At 36.5% G+C, this 23,942-nt stretch overlaps 1 protein-coding gene across 4 annotated transcripts in view; it reads left to right on the forward strand.

Annotated features, from left to right (window-relative positions):
* Positions 1–23,942, forward strand: part of REV1 (REV1 DNA directed polymerase) — a 96,706-nt gene that overhangs the window by 27,727 nt on the left and 45,037 nt on the right. The window contains exons 3-5 of one of the 4 annotated variants that reach the window (XM_032351834.1): positions 266–392; positions 10,294–10,447; positions 23,520–23,687. The gene's annotated coding sequence lies outside the window, so the exon portion shown is untranslated. The remainder of the gene's footprint in view (positions 1–265; positions 393–10,293; positions 10,448–23,519; positions 23,688–23,942) is intronic. The other 3 variants (XM_032351833.1, XM_032351835.1, XM_032351832.1) reach the window with 3 other exon arrangements.

Here is a 23,942-nt window from a genome sequence, read left to right on the forward strand (position 1 = left end):
TTAAAGTAACTTACAAGAATGTGATAAAACAGTTAAAAATTGAATTGACAGAGGGAAAACTCTTCCTTGACCTGATTGTTTTATTGCCTTGCCTTATGGTTAATGTTTATAATTGTACCTTATGTCATCATTAAACCTTGGTCACTAGCATAGTGAATGTTTATTTATTTATTTATATTTATTTATTTGAATGTAATTTTTTTTTAAGAAAGGGGGTGAAGAAAATATAACTTTTGTGATTGGTTTATCTTTCTTTAAATTCTAGGGTGGGTATATGGCTGCCAAGGTCCAGAAATTGGAGGAACAATTTCGATCAGATGCTACTTTACAGAAGGATGGAACTTCATCTACAATTTTTAGTGGAGTTGCTATTTACGTTAATGGATATACAGGTTGAGTCCTTTTTACTTTTTAGGTACCCTATTTTGGCATGTACTTTTATTAGGATTGAGAGTGATTTGTTTTAAATTGTTTTATTTATCTCTGTATAAAAATGATAAAATCCTCTGCTTAGAGTCTTTTCCTTTTCATCCTACCTGTACTTGCCATTGTGTTTTTCATTTTAATTTTTATCAAAGTACATAGTTTTAAAAAGCCAAATTACGTTTAAAATGGAAAACAGTAGTCTCCTTTCATAACCACCTGACGGGAAGATCACCACACATGAGTGGGGTATGTACTCTGTGAGGTTCAGTATAGTGGGAACTGGTAGGGCCATTTCATTGGTGAATTTCCAACTGTAATTATCCCTATGTCCTTTTGAGCTGGTGGGGAGGGGTTTGTGTGTGTGTTAGATTTCCCAGAATCTTACTTAGAGAAGGTATAAACCTAGCTGCTGGCATTTTGGTTGCCATGGGGGAAGGATGGGGCCACAATGCTCACAGTTTAGAAAATAGAATTTCATTTAATCTTCCTCTCCTTTTTTTTTTTTTTTCCATCCCCTGTGTCCACTTCTCCCCTCCTGTTTGTCTGTTGTCATTGAGTCCACCCTCTGGAAGGGACATGATAATCTTTCTTCTTTGTAAGTGGAAATAGAGATCTGGACTTCTAATCTGTCTCTTAGAATTTCAACCATAAACTTCTTGTTTTATCACCTGTTCATATGGCCCCTTTTGAAGGTGCTTAGTGCCTCTTTACTGGGTACTCAGTTTCTCTTGCTTTCTCTGACACCAAGCAGACTCTTCTATGCTTCCACATAGCCTGCTTAGATTTTATCTTTTATCCTTCTCTGATCTGTAAAGTCAGTTATCACTTGCCTGTTGGCTATCAGCTTTTATTACTAAAGTTTTCAGTCTCTTGAGAATTCCTCTCCTCTTAAGATCATTTTAGTGTTTTGTTTTGTTTTGTTTTTAAGTGAATGCCTGTGAATGTGTCATTCTGTGATATTTAACTCTCTCTGCTTCTCAGTTGGCTGTTACTCGCTTATCTGTGAGGTCTCATTGTACATCACTTCCCATAACTTGTCTGATTGTCTTCCTACTGGTGTATGTGACTTCTCATGCTCCTGTGGGACTATGACTGCTAAGTATCTAACCATTTATTGGATTTTATTGTAGTTGCCTGTTTACTGGGTAAGAGCAAGAGCTCCATTTTCACATTTTCATTACTGTTTTGCTGTGTCTCTACAGAGACCAGGCATTAACCACTCAGGAAATATTTATTGAATTAAAATAAAGTTTTAATTAACTGATACATTTTCTTCCTTGAGTTTTATCAGGTGTTGTTGACAAGGAATTTAGTCTAAGAATGTTATCTCAAAATGAATGCTAGTGCAGCTTTGGTAAAGTTCATCACATGCAACTTTTCTGCCTAAGTATTCTGAAACATTCAAGCTCAAAGACTTTTCTGAGATGCATTATAAACATTAAAAGTGTTAGAAAAAGAGAGAGGGAGGGAGGAAGGGAGAAGAAAGAAAGAAACAAACATTGCTTATTACATTAGCCAGCAGTTCACGAGGGCACCCTTATTCATATAAGAAGAGATCCTTTGTGTGAGGGAGAAAAAAAAATGCTGTAGTGATCACTACTGTGGTTGAGAATGAAATTCTAATTCTACTTTTGTCACCAATTTTTGTGTGATCATAAGACATTTTCTCCGTGAACCCGTTTTATTTGGACCCAACTTTATCCCTATCTTTTTCATTATTATTCCTGTCCTTTCCATTATTTTCCCTATCTTTTTCTTTCTGAGAGGGATAAAAATACTAATTTTTACTATTACTAGGATTACATTATAATTTTACAAGTAAAGTTCCATTTTGTTGAATTTCCTAGGGACATGCAAATTGTGATGATAAAATTTTTTAGAAAACTTTTCAGTCTTATTGAATATTCTTTCAGTTTGTAGACAAGAGAATCAATCTCTGTGTAATGAATTAGCAGTAGTCAGTGCCTTAGATGCAGTAAGACAAGTAGGATATTATTATTATTGATTCTTAATCATGCTCCCCATAGACTTTAACATTCGAAGTTTTCTTGATTCCTTTAAAGTTCCCAGTTCCGCCAACTGAAAGTTTCTTTGGTGACTCCCGTCCTTTGCAACCCAATTATCATTGAACTTGAGATTAAGAAAAGAATCTACATCTTTTGGATATTGTGTGTCTGTCAGCACGTTCTTTTTTTTCTTTTTTTTTTGTCCCCCAAAAGAGGATCTTTTTCCTGCCAAGGTTAACTTCTTTGACTTCCATCCTTTTTTTTTTTTTTTTTTTTTTTTTTTTAAGATTTATTTGAGAGAGAGCGAATGAGCGCACATGTGCATGTATTCTCAGGGTTGGTGGGGAGGTGCAGGTGGGGGTGGAGGACAGAGGTAGAATTTCAAGCAGACTCCCCACTGAATGTGGAGCCTGACTTAGGGCTCCATCATGACCTGAGCTGAAATCAAGAGTCAGTTGCTTAACCAACTCAGCCACCCAGGTGCCTTCCTTGTTGTTGTTTTTGTTTGTTTGTTTGTTTTTAACTTTAAGATTTTATTTATTTGTTTGAGAGAGAGCAGAGCAAGAGAGGGCACACATGAGTAGGAATGGGGATTAGCAGAGGGAGAGGGAAAAGCAGACCCCCTGCTGAGCAGGGAGACCTACTTTGTTCTCGGTTCCAGGATCCTGGGATCATGAACTGAGCTAAAGGCAGATGCTTAACCAACTGAGCCACCCAGGTGCCCCCAATCCTGTCTTTTTAATTAAGTTTTATTTTTTTGAGATAATTGTAAATTCATATGCCATTGTAAGAAATAATAGATATACCATGAGCCATTTGCCCGGTTTGTCTCCTTGGTAATGTCTTATAAAGGATAGTACACGTATCAACCAGGAAATTGACATTGATACAGTTAAGATAGAGAGAATGTTTCCATACCACAAAAATTCTTCACTCTGCTCCTTTGTAGCCACACCTGCTTCCAGTTTGCTCTCAGCCCTTTTAATCCCTTTAATTACTAACCCATCTCCTGTTTCTATACTTTTTTCATTTCAGTGATGTTACGTAAATAGAACATACTGCATGTAACCTTTTAGGATTGGCTTTTTAAAAAGATTTTATTTGGTTTTTTTTTGAGCTCAGAGAGTGAGAGCACAAAGAGGGAGAGGGAGAAGCAGGCTTCCTGCCGAGCAGGGAACTCGATGTGGGACTCCATCCCAGGACCCTGAGATCATGACCTGAGCTTAAGGCAGATGTTTAACTGACTGTGCCACCCATATGTCCCAGGATTGGTTTTTTTAAATTTAAATTTTTTAAATATTCTGAAGATTTATCCAAGTTGTATATATCGGTAGTTTCTTCCTTTTTATTGCTGAGTTATATTCCATTGTATGGGTGTTCCACAGTTTGTTAACCATTTACCTGTTTAAGAATATCTGGATTATTTTCTGGTTTTGGCTCTGAACATTTATATGTGGGTTTTGTGTGAACATTAAGAGTGCTATTGCTGGGTCATATAGATGGTGGTTGCCTGTTTACTTTTTTTAAGAAACTGCCAAACTGTTTTCTCTTTGGTTGTACTATTTTATTTTATATTCCCACTAACAATTTATGAGTGACCCAGTTTCTCTGCATTCTTGTTAGCATTTAGCGCTTTTTAAACATTTTAATAGGTGTGTCCTGATACCTCATTGTGCTTTTTATTTGGGTTATGATGCATCTTCAACAGTGTTTGATGAAGGCAAATTGATTTTTTGTTTTTGATTTTTAAATTAATTTACATGTTCTAATAGATGTGTAGTGGTGTCTCATTGCAGTTTTAATTTGTATTTGCCCAATGGCAAACGATACTGAACAGCCTATGATGTATTTATTTGCCATCTGTATGTCCTCTTCAGTGAAATGTCTATACATGTCTTTTGCCCATTTTCTAATTGGATTGTCTTGTATTCTTTTGAGTTGTGAGAGTTCTTTCTTTATTCCAGATACCTTTGTCAGATGTGTGGTTTGCAGATACTTTCAGTGAGTCTGTAGCTTGTCTTTCATCCTTTTCGTATGGTCTTTTGCAGAACAAAGTCTTTAATTTTCATGAGGTCCAGTTTATCTTCAACTATCTATCTTCAACTTTATGGATTGTGCTTTCAGTTTAGAAGTGACTGCTTAATACTAGATCTCAAAGATTTTCACCTATTTTTTTTTTCTAAAAATGTTCGTAGTTTTATATTTTGCATGTAAGCTCATGATCCATTTTCAGTTAAATTTTATTTATTTTTTTAGTGGCCTATGGATATGTGATTACTGTGGCTCTGCTTGTTGAAAAACTATTTTCCTCTGCTGGATTACTTTTGCACTTCTATGAAAAATCAGTTGGACATATCTGGGTCTGTTTCTGGGTTCTCTGCTTTATTGTATTAATGCATTGATAGCATATGGTTTTGATTACTGTACCTATATAGTAAGCCTTAATATTAGGCAGAATGATTATTTCCATTTTCTTCTTTGCCAAGATTATTTTAGCTACTCTAGGGCCTGTGCAGTGCCTTTCCATATAAATTTTAGAATAAAGTTGTCTGTGTTTATAAAATAAATACCTTGCTGGGATTTTGATAGGAATTACATTAAGCCTGTAGATCAATTTAAGGAGAATTGACATCTTTACTATGTTGAGTTTTCCAGTCTGTGGACCTTTCATTCATTTTGCTCTGCTTTAGTTGATCGGACAAACACATGTATCTCTTATGCTACTGGTGTGTTAGGAATTATGTTTGAACAGATGGTGGTTGATGGAGAATGTGGGTTTTTGTGATGAGTAAGTAATCTCTGAGAGTTAGGTATAGAGGAAAGTAGGTAGCAACACAGAAGTTACTGCCTCTGAGAGTTAGTGAGTCCTTCATAGAGGGATTCACTTTTTAAGCTGGATCTTAGATAAAAAGACATTTTCTAAGCAAAAAAGGATAAAGTCATTCTTGTCTAATCCTGACCTACATTTTTCCCTTTTTATTCTCCAATTTTGGTCATTGGGCTTATTTTGATACTTTAGATTTTTTGTTTGTACTTTCTTATTTCTGAACTTCTGTTGGTGCTTTTGTTTCTTGTAAAAAGCTTCTTTTCTCACTTCTGTGAACTGGAATTATATTCATCCTTTAAGACTCATATTAAATTAAATTTTATCTCCTTCCCTAAGTAAGTCCATAGCATTTAAATTGCATAACATCATTGTTAGAAACATTTACTTTGACACCTAAGTCTTATATTGTCAGGTCTTATCCATGTGTTAAGTTTTTAGGAGCTAGAAAGCCCATTTTGTGTCGTAGCACCTAGCCAAATGTGTCTCAGAGGTAGCACTGTAGGGCCTTAAATTTGCTTTTCCATCTGATGTCCCTAGGTCTTCATCATTCACATCTCTGATCAATTGTCACCTCCTCTGAGACTTTCCCTGACCCAGCCTTATCTAAGATAAATATACCTTGCCCTCCATTTTCTTTCCTAATCCCTTGTCCAGCTTTATTTCTCTTCATAGAATTTATTTGTACCCGAACTGGTATCATTTATCTGACTTCTTTTCTGTCTGTCTAGTGAAATAGAAGTATCATGGAGCACAGACGCAAGTCTTGATCATTGCTATATGCCAGGGGCTAGAACCTTACATGGCACATTGTAGGCTGCTTAATAAATATTAGTTGAGTAAATGAGTGAATAACACCATTTTGTACTTGTACATCAGAATGTTAAAATATTTTCACTCATATGCTAATTCAGCTCCGTCTTCTTAAATCTTCTTAGTTTTTAACTAAGAAATGGGCCACATTCTAGGCTTTTACTGAATTATAATCTCTGGGAGATCAGTCCTGAGCATGTTTATTTTGGTGAAAGCTCCCCAGGTTAGTTAGTGCTTCAAATCTAGTGAAATGTAATTGTTGTCTTCCTTGACGTGGGATCAGGACAGTTAATATGGAAAGAGGTGTTCTGGTTATTTTCTGCTTTTTTTTTTTTATTTTTATTTTTTATTTCCAGCATAACAGTATTCATTATTTTTGCACCACACCCCGTGCTCCATGCAATCCGTGCCCTCTATAATACCCACCACCTGGTACCCCAACCTCCCACCCCCCGTCCCTTCAAAACCCTCAGATTGTTTTTCAGAGTCCATAGTCTCTCATGGTTCACCTCCCCTTCCAATTTCCCCCAACTCCCTTCTCCACTCTAAGTCCCCATGTCCTCCATGCTATTTGTTATGCTCCACAAATAAGTGAAACCATATGATAATTGACTCTCTCTGCTTGTCTGATTTCACTCAGCATAATCTCTTCCAGTCCCGTCCATGTTGCTACAAAAGTTGGGTATTCATCCTTTCTGATGGAGGCATAATACTCTATCCCCAGGGGTACAGGTCTGTGAATCACCAGGTTTACACACTTCACAGCACTCACCAAAGCACATACCCTCCCCAATGTCCATAATCCCACCCCCTTCTCCCAAACCCCCTCCCCCCAGCAACCCTCAGTTTGTTTTGTGAGATTAAAAGTCACTTATGGTTTGTCTCCCTCCCAATCCCATCTTGTTTCATTTATTCTTCTCCTACCCACTTAAGCCCCCATGTTGCATCACCACTTCCTCATATCAGGGAGATCATATGATAGTTGTCTTTCTCTGCTTGACTTATTTCGCTAAGCATGATACGCTCTAGTTCCATCCATGTTGTCGCAAATGGCAAGATTTCATTTCTTTTGATGGCTGCATAGTATTCCATTGTGTATATATACCACATCTTCTTGATCCATTCATCTGTTGATGGACATCTAGGTTCTTTCCATAGTTTGGCTATTGTGGACATTGCTGCTATAAACATTCGGGTGCATGTGCCCCTTTGGATCACTACGTTTGTATCCTTAGGGTAAATACCCAATAGTGCAATTGCTGGGTCATAGGGCAGTTCTATTTTCAACATTTTGAGGAACCTCCATGCTGTTTTCCAGAGTGGCTGCACCAGCTTGCATTCCCACCAACAGAGTAGGAGGGTTCCCCTTTCTCCGCATCCTCGCCAGCATCTGTCATTTCCTGACTTGTTGATTTTAGCCATTCTGACTGGTGTGAGGTGATATCTCATTGTGGTTTTGATTTGTATTTCCCTGATGCCGAGTGATATGGAGCACTTTTTCATGTGTCTGTTGGCCATCTGGATGTCTTCTTTGCAGAAATGTCTGTTCATGTCCTCTGCCCATTTCTTGATTGGATTATTTGTTCTTTGGGTGTTGAGTTTGCTAAGTTCTTTATAGATTCTGGACACTAGTCCTTTATCTGATATGTCATTTGCAAATATCTTCTCCCATTCTGTCAGTTGTCTTTTGATTTTGTTAACTGTTTCCTTTGCTGTGCAAAAGCTTTTGATCTTGATGAAATCCCAATAGTTCATTTTTGCCCTTGCTTCCCTTGCCTTTTGCGTTGTTCCTAGGAAGATGTTGCTGCGGCAGAGGTCAAAGAGGTTGCTGCCTGTGTTCTCCTCAAGGATTTTGATGGATTCCTTTCGCACATTGAGGTCCTTCATCCATTTTGAGTCTATTTTTGTGTGTGGTGTAAGGAAATGGTCCAATTTCATTTTTCTGCATGTGGCTGTCCAATTTTCCCAGCACCATTTATTGAAGAGGCTGTTTTTTTTCCATTGGACATTCTTTCCTGCTTTGTCGAAGATTAGTTGACCATAGAGTTGAGGGTCTATTTCTGGGCTCTCTATTCTGTTCCATTGATCTATGTGTCTGTTTTTGTGCCAGTACCATGCTGTCTTGATGACGACAGCTTTGTAATAGAGCTTGAAGTCCGGAATTGTGATGCCACCAACGTTGGCTTTCTTTTTCAATATCCCTTTGGCTATTCGAGGTCTTTTCTGGTTCCATATAAATTTTAGCATTATTTGTTCCATTTCTTTGAAAAAGATGGATGGTACTTTGATAGGAATTGCATTAAATGTGTAGATTGCTTTATGTAGCATAGACATTTTCACAATATTTATTCTTCCAATCCAGGAGCATGGAACATTTTTCCATTTCTTTGTGTCTTCCTCAATTTCTTTCATGAGTACTTTATAGTTTTCTGAGTATAGATTCTGTGTCTCTTTGGTTAGGTTTATTCCTAGGTATCTTATGGTTTTGGGTGCAATTGTAAATGGGATTGACTCCTTAATTTCTCTTTCTTCTGTCTTGCTGTTGGTGTAGAGAAATGCAACTGATTTCTGTGCATTGATTTTATATCCTGACACTTTACTGAATTCCTGTATAAGTTCTAGCAGTTTTGGAGTGGAGTCTTTTGGGTTTTCCACATATAGTATCATATCATCTGCGAAGAGTGATAATTTGACATCTTCTTTGCCGATTTGGATGCCTTTAATTTCCTTTTGTTGTCTGATTGCTGAGGCTAGGACCTCTAGTACTATGTTGAATAGCAGTGGTGATAATGGACATCCCTGCCGTGTTCCTGACCTTAGCGGAAAAGCTTTCAGTTTTTTGCCATTGAGAATGATATTTGCGGTGGGTTTTTCATAGATGGCTTTGATGATATTGAGGTATGTGCCCTCTATCCCTACACTTTGAAGAGTTTTGATCAGGAAGGGATGCTGTACTTTGTCAAATGCTTTTTCAGCATCTATTGAGAGTATCATATGGTTCTTGTTCTTTCTTTTACTGATGTGTTGTATCACATTGACTGATTTGCGGATGTTGAACCAACCTTGCAGCCCTTGAATAAATCCCACTTGGTCGTGGTGAATAATCTTTTTAATGTACTGTTGAATCCTATTGGCTAGTATTTTGTTGAGTATTTTCGCATCTGTGTTCATCAAGGATATTGGTCTATAGCTCTCTTTTTTGGTGGGATCCTTGTCTGGTTTTGGGATCAAGGTGATGCTGGCCTCATAAAATGAGTTTGGAAGTTTTCCTTCCATTTCTATTTTTTGGAACAGTTTCAGGAGAATAGGAATTAGTTCTTCTTTAAATGTTTGGTAGAATTCCCCCGGGAAGCCGTCTGGCCCTGGGCTTTTGTTTGTTTGGAGATTTTTAATGACTGTTTCAATCTCCTTACTGGTTATGGGTCTGTTCAGGCTTTCTCTTTCTTCCTGGTTCAGTTGTGGTAGTTTATATGTTTCTAGGAATGCATCCATTTCTTTATTTTCTGCTTTTTTCAGTATGTGGATAAAGGACCAGGTCCAGTGGCTTTTATACTGCTGAGGTTTCTGAAAAAATAGATGGGCAGACATAAACTTGGGCATGGATTGCAAAATGAACAAGGAAGTATGCAAATATGACAGACTTACATTTTAAGTGATAAGGATTTGTTTAAAAACTTTAACAACCTTATTTTGTTGTTTTCTGGACATGCGAAGTGATGGTTTAGGAAAACAATACATTTAATGGTGACAAATCTAGTTTTTCAGAAATGTAGGCATTCCAGAAATTACTTTCTTTCTATATATATGTATCTTTTTTCATTTTTCTGTGAGACTTTGATCTTATAAATCAGAGATGTGGGGTTTTCACCTCTAACATGGGAGAGACTTCTGTATTAATTTATGTCACCCACTGTATTTTTACCAGTGTTCAGGAGGAGGTGTTTGCACCTGATAGTTACTCAAAACTGTGTTCTGTAGTCTTTTGAAACTTCTTCAGTTTTTGTTTGGATAAGTGTATGTGACTTTTAGTTGAATGTGGTAAGTCCAAGGTAGTTAGGGAGGAAAGGAGTCAAGAGAGTAATCATGGCTACTGGAGGAAGAGTTATGGGTGGGAGTCAGAAGACAAAAGGGTCTGCACAGTGGCTGTGTGATTATGGACGAATCACCTAATTTTTTCTATTTCCTCATCAGTAACCATGCTAAATTATCTTTTCTAATTTGTAGGATTGTGAGACTCAAATGAAATAATGAAATAATGAAGGATATTACTACTGTAGAACCAAAGGAGGTGTAAGCAGCCATTTGGTTTACTTCTTTCTACCATGTATGTAGCACAACCAACATTTAATCAAGTTCTTTGGATATACAGAATGAAATGGTGCGCATAATGAATATTTTCTCATTAGAGATTTGTCAAGGAAAACTTCTGTACAAGATTTTAAAACTTTGTTAATAGAATTTGTTTTAACCAGATGATCTTACAAACTATGCCTAGGAACATGAAAGTGGTCTTTCATGTAGTTTTTGTGTTCTGTAATGGCATTTGCTGTGATGGGATTTCACTTGCAGAACTTTAGGATTAAATTGTGGTTCTGTGATATATGCCTTTTACTTTTACTGTTTGTAATTGTCTGTTACTAGGGTTGGTTTTAGTTCTGAACTTTAGTTGCATTCAGAACATTTTTACAGAATGTTCTTTAAAATTAACAGTAGGAATATGGTGGAATATAATTTTAAACTTTAAGAAGATAGTTTAGGATCGTAGAGTGTCTTCATTATTATCAAGAACACTCATTATTATTTTACATAAGAAGTTCTGCTAAATAGTTTGAATTTTTAAATGCCGGAAATACTTCTATTGCAGTAGCAATGCTTCTTCAAACCCAATGTCTTTATCCTTGTTAATACCATTAACTATTAACCAACCTGCTACAGCAAATTATCTGACTTACATATTTTTTAAAGTTTTAATTTATTTATTTGACAGAGGGAGAGAGATCACAAGTAGGCAGAGGGCGGGGAGGAAGCAGGCTCCCTGCTCAGCAGAGAGCCCAGTGCGGGGCTCAATCCCAGGACCCTGAGATCATGACCTGAGCCGAAGGCAGAGGCTTAACCCACTGAGCCACCCAGGCGCCCTCTGACTTACATTTTATTTCCCCTGCAGTATTCTACCTTAGACCATGATGAAAAAGAACAATGGGGAGAGAAGCAATGGCTCTGATATCTCAAAACCTATTATAGAAGATTGTAAGCATTTAAAACTTTATGTAACTGGTATAAGAATAGGCAGATTAGTGGTTTAGAGTTGCTCAGAAATAAGTTCTGTGGGGGCATCTGGGTGGCTCAGTCAATTAAGTTTCTGACTCTTGATTTCAGCTCAGGTCATGATCTCATGGTCTTGAGTTCAGGCCCTGTTGTGGGCTCTGTACTGGGAAACGGAGCCTACTTAAAAAAAAAAAAAAAAAAAGAAAGTATGTTTTGTAAATTTGATATGTAAATTAGATAATCACCTGTGTGTGTGTGTGTATTTATTATAAGTTACATGCATTATTTTTATAAAACAGAACAGCCTAGCCCTTCAGCACTATTTTAAATATTGTAGGTTATAAAGATCCATTGATCAGTGGGGGAGAGGGAAGGATTATTCAGTATAATTTGTTGCAACAAATTGGATGACTGGAAAAAAGTTCATACATCAAAATAATAGGAAATCTAACACTAACATCGCAATAGATTAAAGGCAAATTTCAGAAACAATTTATTTCAGGAAATAGACCTGGGTCACAAATATGGAAATATGTTCAACTTCACTATTAGATAAATGTATAATGAGACAATAAGTTAATAAAAAGTTTATTTAAATTTAAAAAATTATTACATGAAATCCCAATACAGGTATAGATGGGTGAAAATAACTGCTTCAGTCATTGTTGGAGCACGAGTATGAGTTGGTAGACTTGCTTTGGAGAATGGCATTGCGAAACATGCAAGGGGCCTTTAATCTGCTTATAACCTTTGGCTTAGTAATTCTTCTAAAAGTCTATTCTAAGCTGATAAGCCTGATTGGCCTCCCAGTATAGGTTTATAGAAGAGATCATCTTGTCATCTTGTTTTATTTGAAAGCCAAGCATCATCTAAGAATAGAAATTCAGTTATAAATTATGCCATCTATAAGGTGACTTAAAACAATTAAAAAGTAACTGTGGATAATTTATAATAATATAGAAAAATTTTTGGTGAATGAGAAATGATTAAAGTATAAAATGAGAAGTAGGGGATGCTCGAACTGTTAGAAAAGAAAAGCACGGAGATATATGCTAAGAAGCAAATCTGTCACAGTGGTAACTTTCTTTGGGTATAGAACTGAGTGGTATATTTTCTTCTCATTTCTAGAATTTTTTTTTTTAAGATTTTATTTTTATTATTTATTTGACAGATCAGAAGTAGGCAGAGAGAGAGAGAGAGAGGAGGAAGCAGGCTCCCCGCCAAGCAGAGAGCCCGATGCGGGACTCGATCCCAGGACCCCGAGATCATGACCTGAACGGAAGGCAGAGGCCCAACCCACTTGAGCCACCCAGGCGCCCCTAGAATTTTTTTATTCCAAGCATGTGTTTGGTAGACTAGAGAATAATTTTAAAATAATTCTGAGCCTTAATATTGTTTATCTTGGGAAACATGAAATTACTATAGTACCTTTGCTTTTTTTAAATTTTTTTTTTGCTTTTAGGCTGAACATTGGTATGCAGCTATGCAACTGATAAAATAGTTTGTAGAAAAAAGGAAAACAAATTACTTATGTAAATATTTCCAAATACATTATGTGGCAGGTTGTATTTTTGTTCACTGAAGTCTGCTTCCCCTCCCCAGGGGAGGATTTTACTTCCTTGCTTGTTGAAGTCAGGTCTGGCCATGTTCACAGAATGTAAGTAGAAGTGGTAAATATCAGTTTGGGGATAAAGCTTTAAAAATCAGTTTGTGCTTCATTATACCCTCTTTTCTTTTGCCACAGTGACTGACAGTGTTCTAGATAGAGGTTGTTCCATTAGTCTGGATCTCAGAGTAAAGATGATGTGGAGCATAGGAGGGACATGTTTCATGAGTGAAAAATAAACCTTTGTTGTAAGTCACTTATTTTGAGGTCATATGTTACTGCAGCATAATCTTCCTTTCCTCTCTGAACAGCATCTGATACAGCAGATAGGAGAAATACTTAGAACAAGTAATATATTTTATTTTAGGTTCTAAAAGTAGTAGTCTTTGTTTTTAATTTTGTTCTTATTTATTTATTTTTAAAAAGATTTTATTTATTTATTTGACAGATCACAAGTAGGCAGAAAGAGAGGGGAAGCAGGCTCCCGGCCGAGCAAAGAGCCGATGCGGGACTCGATTTCAGGACCCCGAGATCATGACCCGTGCCAAAGACAGAGGCTTAACCCACTGAGCCACTCAGGCTCCTGTTTTTATTTTTTTAAAAGATATATTTATTTAGAGGGAGCACACGTGCCAACACAAGCAGGGGAGGGATAGAGGGGAGGGAGAGAAGCTCAAGCAGACTCCCTGCTGAGCATGGAGTCCAGTGCGGTGCTTGATCTCACCACCCTGAGATCGTGACCTGAACTGAAATCAAGAGTTGGTCATCTAGCCAACTGAGCCTGCCCCCACCCCCCAGACGCCCCTCTGACTGTATTTTAGATCAGGGGTTTACAGACTTTGTTTAAAGGGCGAGAGCTTTGTGGGCCACATACTCTGTTTGGGAACTACTCAATTCTGCTCTTGTAGTCCTAGAGCTGCTCTAGATAATATAAATGAATGAAAATAGCTGTATTCTAATAAAACCTGATTTTAAAAAAAATGGAAGATTTAGCCCAAGGGCCTTAGTTTGCTGACCCTTGTTTTAGACCACAGATTCAGAATCTTGGGGTTAGAAGAAAATTTAAATCTTCAAATTAATCTTTGACTACATGAGAATTACTTCTTCAGTGTTGCTGAGATAATGACAGGCTACCACTCAGCCTCTTGCAGTGACTCCGGTGTGATGGTATATTGTCCTGGGAGGCAAGTGAATTCGTTTTCGAGCATGTCTGATGGTTTTAGTGAGCTAAAATGTGCATCCCTGTAGCTTCCATCCTGTGGTCCTAGCTCTTTTTTCCAAGACTCCAGAGCGTAAATTCAAATATTGTCCCTATCCTCTTGGTGTGATCTTCATGCTGATTCATTCTACAGCTCTCAAACTATATTATGCCTAGTTCTTTGAAAGGGTGCTTTCAATCCTGTGGCCACACCTCTCTCCAGGTCCTTAACAGCTTTTCTCATCTTCATTCCCAGCTTCTCAGAATGTCAAAATCCTACTTAGTTTCCAGGTTTAGTCAGTCAAATGTTGGTTGGCTCTCTCTTCCCACAGAACTTTTTTCTGATAAAATATCTTATATTTAAAAAAGCATTTGTGGAATCCGTACTAAATTCTAAGTGAGATGCTTGAAAATATGGGTACTGAGGATGCACTCATGATTAAATAAGGTTCCTGTCTCTGTAAGTTATAAGTAATACCGTAGTGCTTTTGGATGCTAGACTAAAGCTGATGGTTGTTTTTGAATTAGTTATTAACTTAAGTTCCAAAATACCTAGGAGGTTTTATAGTCTTAAAGTTATTTAAGTATTTTTAAGTACACTAAAAACAGATAAATGAAACAAATACTCAAATACGCTATTTATTATTATGTAGTTTCTACATACATCTTGGAATATAACTTCCTTTAAATAGTTGAAAATGTTAATAGTTCTAATGTGTGTGAATCAGGATTTTCTCACTACTATGCTGAAAGGCAAATGGTAATAAGTGTATGTTACCAATTGAACTTTCAGAATAAAGTCTTATATAATATTACTTTTATATACTTATATAATATTACTTTTATTTGTTTGGTATATGGGGGATTTTTTGGTTAGGGCTCATTTGAAACAGAGTTCTGCCATTTGAAAAATTGAAAACCACTAGTTAAATGTCTCCCATTTTTCTTCTTCATTAAAGCAGTTTCTTAATTTGTTTCCTTTGGTGTTTTATACATGACTGAAATATCACTTAATGCTCATTAGCCTGTCTGACTTGATTTTGGTCTTTAGAGGATTCCTCCTGGTTGATTTTTTACTGTACTTTAATGAAGTTGGTCAGGGTCTAGCATATATTGAGTCATAAATAGAATCAAATATTCTAGGCATGTAGTCTGACCTCAGTGAGGCAGAGCAGAACCGTACCCACTTGTGGTCTGCCCTCTGTATGTCTGTGTTGTTTGAGTTCGTTATTTTGAGGGAAAGGAGGTAGAGTTAATTAAAAAAAGGCAAAGAGCTTTATTTAGCTTAGTCATTTGAGACTTCTTTGTCCTGTGTTGCCATTGTACCCATTTTCCTACATACTAAAAGGTGCAGTTATTTTAAAATAAAATGTGGAACCTCAGTTTTCACAGTCTGATTTTTCTCATTGAGGCATTTTTTGGCTCAGATTACTTTGTCTCTTACTCAGGTAACTGTCTGCTTGCTTTCTCCCAGAAGTGAAACCGCCTTTTTGCTTACACTAAATTCTTAATCAGGTCCTGAGTTGAAATATTGTACAGTCTAGGGCTGAGAACAAAGTCCCACAGCAGGCAGTAACCTCTCTGTAGGCAGACACTGACTCTGCAGTCACTATGCTTTTGGTAGTCTTTGCTGAGATACCACCATTGTCCTAAGCAGATACATTGTATATGTTTGCAAAGTTTTACAGATATCTTTCCAAGATATCTGTAAAATTAAATTGTACAATCCTATTACTGAGAAACAGTTTAGGTGAAGAATTTTCTTGATCAGTTGCTCTTTGATGGAAGTTGTGTTTTGTCAAGAAAGGATACATAAATGCATGTAGAAAAGAAAGGAGTATATGTTGAAGCTTAAGTTTTAGAACCTAATTTTAGATTTACTAGAACTTGAAAATGATATTATCTTACAGGACTTTTATTTCAAACTGGTCTGCTCTATAAAAGAGCCTTGTTCAGGGTGTTGAAGGAGCTAATAATTTTGGCTTAAAAGGATATAATAGGAAACCTTTATGGTTTTACTTTGGTTGAAGTATTTCTAATAAATTTTCATGTAGCAAATACTTCTCCAGTTAGGTTGGCAAAGCTTTAAAAAGTTTGGAAAAGCTGGAGGCACCTGATGGCTCAGTCAGGATACTCTTGGTTTCAGCTCAGGTCATGACCTCAGTGTCCGGGGATTGAGTCCTACATCAGGCTCTGTGCTCAGCATGGAGTCTGCTTGAGGGTTCTATCTCTTCCTCTGCGCCCCTCCCCCCACATAATTAAATAAATCTCAAAAAAAGTTTGGGGAAGATGATTGTATGTGTGCTACCTAGGATTAATATAGAAATTTTTATTCTGCAGATGGCTCCCTTTATCGTCATTGATCTTTTTCTGAAACTTTTTTCTGAAGTATAGAATGTAGATTTGATTACTGAGTGGCTGTAAGCTGGAGAAGGAGCATGGGAGCAAAAATCAAGGCTTGGATTTTGTTTTGATTCTAGGTCTTTGTCACTTAACTAGCTAATCCCATCTCTTAAAGCTGTGAGATTTTCATCTGTTTCTTCTATTTTCACAGCATCTGTTTTCATAAGCATCTCTAAAGTGGTAGTAGTAATAATAATGTTCTACCAATTCTACCTCTTACAATTACAGGTTTTGCAGAATTGAAAATAAAATGTGGATAAAATTCAAGTTCATATCAGTATATGAATGATATTTTGCTTATACTAAATTCCTGTTTACATATATGGTACTAACTGGTACATTGCATATACACATAAAAGTTTATCACTTCAACTATTTTTAAAGTGTAAGTTTAGTAGTGTTAAATATAGCCACTTTGTTATACCAATTTCCAGAGCTTTTTTATCTTGTAAAACTCTCTATCATTTAATAACTCTCCATTTCCTCTTCCCCCACCTGCCTCTCCCCTGGCAACCACCTTTCTACTTAATGTTGCTGTGAATTTAACTATTTGAGATACCTCAAAGAAGTAGGATCATACAGCATTTATTTTTTTTGTTTTTTTTTTTTTTGTCACTAGTTTATTTAGCATAATAAATGGCTCAAGGTTCAGGTTATAGCATGTATTGGAACTTGTTTTTTTAAGGCTGAATAATATATCATTCTATGTGTATACTACATTTGTACATGACATTTAAAACAGTCCGTGAGACTAGCACTAGCACCTTCATAACAAAACCTTGGTATTGAAACCGTGTGGCAGTGCTTTAGTTAAGAAATAGTTATGCAAATAATCAAAAAAAAAATGCATGTTTTCCAGTAAGAATAGTTTTGAAGTTAATAATCTCACACAGGGGGTGCCTCGGTGGCTCAGTGGGTTAAAGCCTCTGCCTTCGGCTCAGGTCATGATCTCAGGGTGCTGGGATCGAGCCCCGCATTGGGCTCTCTGCTCGGCAAGGAGCCTGCTTCCTCCTCTCTCTCTGCCTGCCTGTCTACTTGTGATCTCTGTCTGTCAAATAAATAAAATCTTAAAAAAAAAAAATAATAATCTCACACAGGACTTGTGATGCCAAGACTAATTCCAGTGCTGGAATCACTGGTGGTAGGGAGTAAGTGAGATAAGGTATGTCAAGGACTTCACTGGAATAGGCCCTAAATTCATCTCAATTTCCTTTCCTCAGGTTTTTACCTGCTTATGGGTATAAAGCAGCTAATGACAGTTTTATTTTGCTCTGCAAAGCAGTGGATGTTTTTATTTGTTTTTGTTTGGTTTGTTTTAATTTTATTTATTGATTTGACACAGAACGAGAGAGCAGAAGTAGGGAGAACAGCACACAGGGAGAGGGAGCTACCTTGCTACCTCCGGAGCAAGGAGCCCTGTGCAGGGCTCGATCCTAGGACCCTAAGATCATGACCCGAGCAGAAGGCAGATGCTTAACCACTGAGCCACTTAGGTGTCCGAGGTGGATATTTTTAAATAAAATTGACATATATTGACCATGAGAAAGAAAAAAAAAATGGTATTTTTAAGTTTTATTGTCAAGTATAAAAATTTACCCTTGTTATTTTGTTCAGTAAGCATGTATTGAGAGCACTTACTTTTTAACAGGTTATGTCAAGTACTATGTATCTCGTAAAAAGCATGTTTTGTTAAATATAATGGCTTAGGGAATCTGGCATCTAATCAGATTTCTATATCAGATATTTAGAATTATTGTTTGTAAAAATGCCTGTCAGATTGCTTTGTCATAGAGGAAATTCTCTGAGCGTATTGATCCTGTGTCGTGTTTCAAACCGCCACTGCATTGCCTCAGTAGGGAAGCCGCAAATGAAAAGAGTAGACTAGTTACACTTTTTTCCAAATGTCTTGATCTTCTGTGACTGTATTTATTTATTGTGCCTGTATTTAAATGGACAATTTGGGAGTTGATGTAGGCGTTTTGGGATGTATGAGTCTACACACATAGATACACATAAATATATAATACCTACATATATGTAAATGAAGACATTGACAGCATTGCTTGTTAAGGGATTAATAGAAGTGAAGACCCCTTAAATCTTTGCCTTCTCTTCATAAATATTGTTTGCATATATTAGGATCAGGTATAGAACTTTGGTTACAGAGGATAAACTCAATTGAGCAGGGAGTCTGGTAAAATAAACATAAAAGATAGTTTATTTTAACCAAGTCATCAGGGCACTATTACTGACTTTTTGATGGACTGTAGAGTTGGTTTTATAATATTGACTTTTTCTTTTTTTCTTTCTGTGATGGCATTTAATGTGTTGGAAGCTACTGGTAATTGAGTATGAGGCAGTGATAGAAAATTTGTCAGGAATCGAAGTAGATTCATAGTAGTTTAGGTCTGAAAGGAACCTTAGAAGTCATTTGCTCCAGTCATCCCATTTGACCTCTGTCACATTAAGCCATAAAGGTAGTAGAAACTTGTTAATTTTGGCAAAGCCAGACTGAACTCAGGACTTTTGATCTCCAGTTCACTGTGTTTTTCTTATACCGCGTATTTTATGTTGGCCACAGTGAGACAATATTTACTTTTAAGTGCTTGCTATTACTTGACCTTAAACTTGCTTAATTTTATACCTGTTATATGTACAAGACATTGTGGTTTATTAGATAATCAATATCTGTGAGTTAGTGACTTTTTCCAATGTCTTGCTAACATACATATGTATTTTTTTTAATTTGTTTACATTTTTCTGCTTTAGTTTCTTTATCCATAAAATTGAGTGACTTGCTTTGTTTTCTCTCACAAACTTGTGAATTAGTCTTCAAGTTTTGTTTGCTGGAGATAATGGTTTTAGTACATAGAATTAGCTTCATATTTTGTAAAGAGGAAACTGAGGCTAAGTGGGATGAGTCAGTTGTCTGGGATGTTACAGCTTTTCAGTGTCACACTGCAGCTGGAAACCAGGCCTTTCTATTCATGATAGCAGCATGTTAAGGTTGATCAGCTTATGAGTAAGTGGAGACGGAAACCTGGTCCTGAATTGTGGCTATCCCACCAGCTGTGTCTGACTTCAGAAATTTACCTTTGTCTCTGTGGTCCCTTGTTTTTCTACAAATTAATCTGCCTAAAGTTGATGCTATTTATAAGAAACCGTAAGTGCATTGATGAATAATTTGCTTGTTGAAAAATTTAGTATATCTTCAGGGAAATCATTCAGTTGGCATATATGCCTTTAAAAAAATGTTTCGTGGGGTGCCTGGGTGGCTCATGGGTTGAGACCTCTGCCTTCGGCTCCGGTCATGATCCCCGGGTCCTGGGAATAGAGTCCCAAATCCTGCTCTCTGCTCAGCGGGGGCCCTGCTTCCTACACCCGACCCCTCCCCTACTCTGCCTGCCTCTCTGACTACTTGTGATCTCTCTGTCAAATAAATAAATAGAATCTTAAAAAAAAAAAAAGTTTCGTTAGAACCAGTACTTTTTTTTCTTCTTCTTCTTCTGGTAAAGTCATTTTTGGGAGCTGCTGAACCTCAGAGATACTCTTATAGGATCTTCACCAAGATGTCATTGGTAACTTATGGTGATTTTTATTGGTGATTAACTTTTTTATATCCTAATGTATTTAAAAATAATATGTTCAGTGAAGATGTATAATGAGGGTTGAGGAATAATTTTATCTACTGTTTGAATTGGTCTAGTTGGTTTGACTTGATTAAGCTTGTTTGTACTAATACGGAAAATGAAGTGGTTATTAGATTTCCAAAAGCTTTTTTAGTTCTGACATTCTCTGGAGGGTAACATTAGTTGCAGAGATTCGGGGGGTAAAATTTATCTGAATATTTTTTTGTTTGATTTTTTGTTTTGTTTTCTTATCCTTGCTAGTACATCAAGGACTTTCTTGAACGAAAAGGTACTAGAGGGTGGGCAACAAAAGAAGAATTTATAGGTGGGATTATAAATTGAACAAATGTAATGATTTATAGGTATAGAGAATAGCCTCAGCCATGGAATTTCTTCCTTTCTGCTTTCGGGATAAGAAATGGTAAGAATAATAAAGATGCTGGTAATAGGTGACACACATTTCTTACTATGTGCATGGCACTTTTCTTAGCAATTTATAATTTTTAGCTCTTAATCCCACAGCAGCTCTCTGAGGCACAATAATTCCCGGTTTAAATATGAGAAAAGGCCCTGCAAAGTTAAGTAACTTTATAACAACTTAGCAAGGGATTGAGCTAGGATTTGTACCCACTGGGTCTCGGTCTGGACCATGTGCTATATGACTTAATTTGTTGAGTTACTGAATGAATATTTTGAGAACTGAAGTGGTAATACTACTTACATTCCACTTTTGCTAGAGTGGTGAAAACTCTGGGCAGTAGGCTTTGATGCATGGGAGATGCCAGTTAATTCAGTAAATGTGTACTGAACACCTGGTTTGTCCCAGACATCTGGAAGTGAATGAAACAGACAAGGTTCCTGCCCTCAAGGTGCAGCATGCTCAAGGGGGAAATCTGACAGTCATCAAGTAAACAGGGTAATTTCAAATTGTTATCAGTAATACGAAGAAAATTCCCTGGTCTGGTAGATTGCAGGGATGGAGTTCCACCAAACTTAGTGTCCTAGAGATTTCATGGGGCTGGATACGGTCCCCCAAACATTTTTCCCTAATTAGTCCACATCTGCTGAATTTAAGGAGCGTGTTAAACAAGAAAAATGAATTCACTGTGCAAATCTTCAGAGCTGTTGTTTATATTCTTTTGAGCTGGTAATTGGGAGTATGTTCTATTATTGAAGAAATAGAGCCAGAGAGAAATAATATTTTAAAAATATCAAAAAGCTATGAAAATGAGGGTGGCCACCAGCCACTGTGCATGCCAGGCTGTTGGGCTGGTGGAGTGGTTCCTGGCTGTTGTCCTTAGTGGCATTGTTGGCAATTCTGTGTTGTTTGAAAAGGGTTAGGACTACCATGGTGTCAGTATATGTGTTGTCTTCTGCATTTTTTGTAGGTCTAGAGTAGGATCCTCAACTCATACATTACTTTAAAGGAGTTCTGCTATCATACTTTATTGTAATAATGATTTTTATGTTGAGTACTTCTATGTGCCAGACTTACTTGTAAAGAGGAGGAACTTTTTTAAAGGAGTTAAGTCCTTGTTAAACCCAGGTTGGTCTGATAGCAGAGTTCATGTGATCTTACCTTTTAACTAGATTGGTTTTCATAGTTCACTTCACACTGAAGAATATGCAAGAGTTTGCAAAACTGAACTTCAGGAGCTCCTTAATTTCATCCTGTAGTGCCAGTAAATTGTCCAGTTTTTCCAGTTCCAAATTTCTGCAGTAATTTGATCTCAGAGAGCAAGTAGTAGAAGGGACAGTGCTTTTAACATATGTGTAGGACAAAGGTAATGTGTTCTCTCAGCCTGTTTTCTATTTAAGTCATTGAATACAATTAGAATTGGTTTAGGAAAATTGTAGATTAACTTGTAAATACGTTTTTGCATTTCCTTTTTATTGGATTTAGTGTCTGTTCGTATTATATTGTATTTATAGCCTTTAATTTGATACTTTATACTATTATGCCAGCCACATTTTTTAATCGTAGCAAAAAGAAAGTAAGTAAATGCTGGAGACTTAGTATAAAACAAACCATGTGAAATATCCTACTTTTTTTATGTGATTATATGTTGAAGATACTGAAGTGATAATGTTTTGGATCTGTGAGGTTAAAAATATTAATTTTACCTTTTACCATGTTTAGTGAGCTTCCTAGGAAATTTTAAATTACATGTGTGACTTGCATTTGTGGTTGACATTATATTTCTGTTAAGCAGTGCTAGTATGTGCAATCAATAACATCAAATGAATTCTATACTATAAGAATTTACCAAGAATTGACCAAACCTGGTGTATCTAAATGTGCTTTGTTTTTTTTCTTCTGAAGACTAAAACTGTCCTAATTATACAGTTATTGTAATAAAAGTGATTACTTAAATACTGGGACCTGTATTGCTTGGGCTTAAGAAAAATCTGTTGCTTGGATAACAGTAGATTTATAAGACTCTTTGATGTCCCCTCCCCCCACCCTGGGGTACAGCTGTTTTGAGGAAGGTATAATTTAGAGCTTTCATTAGTATAATGGATGGAAGAAACAAGCTCTTGAAAATAACTAATGTGATGCTAGTAATACTGGTCATAACAGAACTTCAGTGAGTCAGACTTTTTATGGGAGAGCATAAACCACACTGGTTCTTGTTTTAAGGTATTTTTCTATAGTTAAGAAAAAATTTGAGGGATGGGTAGGAGGCAAGAAAAAAATTGAAACAAAATTGAAAAAAATGATGTCTATTTTTGCATTTTTTTTATATTGGTGAACTTTATTTTTGGCTTTAGTGCAAGTTCATATTAAGAAACTGAGTAATTTTACCTTTTCTTATATAAAAATAAAAATTATTAAGCTTCATAGGAGTGAAGTCTGTTAATAGTCCTACAGTGAGTCTGCTCATAGTAAGTTTGAGCACTTTACCTGTCTACTATTGTATTATTCTGAAGGAGGTGTAGGATTAATTGGGGTCTCTGTAAACTGAACTATAAATGATTTTATGGGTGTTAAGTTTTTAAAACATAAGATATCAGTATCAAGGTCATGTAGTTAAATGTGGTCAGAAGTTTTAAAATGTCTGCTCTGTTAGTAGTATTTGATTCATTATGTGAGGTCCCTATCTGGTCTGGGCATCTCTTAGCAGTAGGTGCTTTATTGGTGGACTGTCTCCAGCAGGGAAAAGGGTGTGCTAAAGCAGGATAGCCTTATCACTTTGTAACCTACCTCCCAATTTTGTTCATTGGCAACACAGCCCAGGAGGAAGTGGATCAGTGATACATTCTTTAAGTTAGGCTTTTGGAGGTGTTATTCAGCTAGGGTTTTACTTAAATATTAAAGTCTTAACATATTTTAATATGAATTTTACAGATCCCTTCTGCTGAGGAATTAGAAAGCTAATGATGTGCATGGAGGGCAATACCATGTATATTATTCCAGATCCAAAACAACACATATTATTGCCACAAATCTTCCAAATGCCAAAATTAAAGAATTAAAGGGGGAAAAAGTAATTCGGCCAGAATGGATTGTGGAAAGGTAAGTTTAATTTTTAATTAATAAGTTTTAAAAATTGGAATACTTTTTATATTATAAACACTTACCTCACATTTCCTCTTCACGGTGAATAAAAACGTCTTAAATAACACTGTTGTTACTCTTTCACCTCACACTGATGATTTAGGTAACCTAGTGCTTACAGCCTCAGCTGCCGGAAATTAGGGGAGATGACTCGGGTAAGCAGCAGGAAGCAGTGATGGAAAGGGTTGGGCTAAGCATAGTGTTCATTTAGTT

Source organism: Mustela erminea, chromosome 7 (assembly GCF_009829155.1).
Source record: "Mustela erminea isolate mMusErm1 chromosome 7, mMusErm1.Pri, whole genome shotgun sequence".
NCBI classification, from domain to species: domain Eukaryota; kingdom Metazoa; phylum Chordata; class Mammalia; order Carnivora; family Mustelidae; genus Mustela; species Mustela erminea.